Below are 2421 nucleotides of genomic sequence, written 5' to 3'. Positions count from 1 at the left end.
TTTCATTTAGGTATTTGGTACAGGGTCTCACTATGCAGCTTGGACCCCTAATGATCCTCCTGTTTTCACCCTCCCCAGGGCTGGGATTAGAGGCATGCACCCCCATACCTGGGTTTGGTCACTGGCTCAGTGTACCCTGCTGGTGTGGCTGGCACAGCACGTAGAACTGGTCTCTGCACTTGCCAAAGCAGGCACTTAGTTTACTGATCTATCTCGCCAGCACTCACCGCTGAATTTTCTACATCAAGGAAGATCTAACACTAGCAGTCCTCTAGATCTCTAATGAAGTTAAAAGGGGAAAGAGTACTCCCAATGTCATTCTTGGAAGGTGTTATTACCCAGATTCCAAAACCAGACAAGGATCCAACCATAAAAGAGAAGTAGAACAACTCTTTAATGACTATAGATGCAGATATTTTCAAGAAAGATCCAGGTATTGACACATGCCTGTTATCCCAGCATTTGGAAGGCTGAGGCAGGAGGATTATCACAAGTTCAAGGCCAGCCAGGCTAAAAAGGAAGTTCAGTGTCAGCCTGAACTACATAGTGAAATTGTTTTTTCAATGAGGTACTGGCAAACAGAAGGCAATGAATCATCAAAAAGATCATACATTGTTACAAAATAAACTTTATCCAAGGCATGCAAGGATGATTCATCATATGCAAATCGGTAAACATAATATATCACATAAAGAGAAGAGAAGCAAGAACAAAAACAACACGATTAGCTGCCAGCACTGAGCTCCCCATGTACCACAATTACCTTTTCTGCACCAGGGTAGCCCCACCTGCCTGAAGCCAAGATGTCCAGTAAGTGAGCCAAGGCCAAGACCACCAAGAAGCAGCCACAGTGGGCGACATCCAATGACTTCGCGATGTTTGATTAGTCCCAGATCCAGGAGTTCAAGGAGGCCTTCAACATAATTGACCAGAACCAAGATGGCTTCATTGACAAGGAGGACCTGTCTGCCATGCTGGCCTCACTGAGGAAGAATCCCATGGATGAGTCTGTGGAGGGCATGATGAGTGAGGCCCTGCGGCCCATCAACTTCACTATGTTCCTCACCATGTCTGGGGGAGAAGCTGAATGGCACGGACCCTGAGGACATGACCTGCAATGCCTTAGTCTGCTTCCACAAGGAGGTCTCAGACTTTACCCAGGAGGACTACACAGGGGAGCTACTCACCACCATGGGCACCCGCTTCACAGATGAGGAAGTGCACAAGATGTCCTGGGAGGTGTCCATCAACAAGAAAGGCAGCCTCAACTATGTGGAGTTCACCTGCATCCTCAAACATGGCACCAAGGACAAAGATGATTAGGCCTCCCAGCTCCCAGGGTCAGGCCAGTGCCTGGTCCTGCCCCACCACCACACATTCACCTTGACCAACTCTGTGCCCATAAGACCCTGACATCATCCTCCCTGTGGGCTCCCAGGGAAGGAAAAGGGCCACTGGAAGCGTGAGACAGGTGCTCCAGCATATCACAGAGACCCAAGAGTGTCCCCAACCCTGCAGCAAACGATCATTATCTGGGGAAAGGAGCCAGAGGTCAGGACCAGGAATCACAGGAGAAGGTCCCTTGAGAGAGCCCAGGCATTGGCTATGGCCTGCCCACTCCTGAGATGACCACCAACTCCAGGAAGAAGGGCCCTTTGTGCCCTGGTATTGCACACCACTTCATGTGCAACCCGCATAAACACATGCACTCACCACTGCCCCGCTCAGAGCCAGGGCAGCAGATCCCTGCCCATGCCCTGTTAGCGCCCAGAGCACAGTACCCCTGCCACACCCAGAAGTGAGCTCCAGGAGCCTGGACAAAGAGGGATATTTGCCCCCAGGGAGGTGGACTCTTCAATAGAAGACTGAGAACTGAAAAAAAAAATTATCTCAACACAGAAAAAAAAAAAACTTGTGACAAAATCCAATATCTTTTCATGATTTAAAAAAATTGAAAAATACAGGTACAAGAAAACTTTATGTCAATCTGCTAAAAGCCATTTATGAGAATTTTATTGCCAACATCATATTAAATGGGGAAAACCTAAAAGCTTTCCCTCTAAAGTTGAGAACAAGGATGTCCACTGTAACTACTCCAGTTAAACATAGTACTTGAAATATTAAAAAGAACAGTTAAGCCGGAAAAGGAAATTAAAGGAAAAATATATAGAAAATAAGTTACTGAAATTGTCAGCATTTGCAGACGACATGATTCTCAACATGGCATACATAAAACAATCTACTCAAAGACTCTTAGAACAACCAAATTCAATAATGTGGAAGGATACAAAATCAACAAACAAAATGTAATAGAATTCTTGTACAGTAATAATGAACTCACTGAGAAAGATATGAGGAAGAAAAAGTACTATTCACAATAGCAACAATAAATATTGAATACTTAAGAATTAATCTAGGGCC

The 2421-nt window shown here is 45.5% G+C and overlaps 1 pseudogene; it reads left to right on the top strand.

The window, feature by feature from the left end:
• Window positions 1–803: 803 nt before the first annotated feature.
• On the top strand, window positions 804–1323 carry LOC101565328 (annotated as a pseudogene).
• Window positions 1324–2421: the final 1098 nt, after the last annotated feature.

This window comes from Octodon degus, unplaced genomic scaffold (genome assembly GCF_000260255.1).
Source record: "Octodon degus isolate 3935 unplaced genomic scaffold, OctDeg1.0 scaffold00028, whole genome shotgun sequence".
In the NCBI taxonomy this organism is placed as follows: Eukaryota; Metazoa; Chordata; class Mammalia; order Rodentia; family Octodontidae; genus Octodon; species Octodon degus.
Note: the sequence above shows the minus strand (reverse complement) of the source record. Positions and strands in the feature narration are given on the sequence as shown.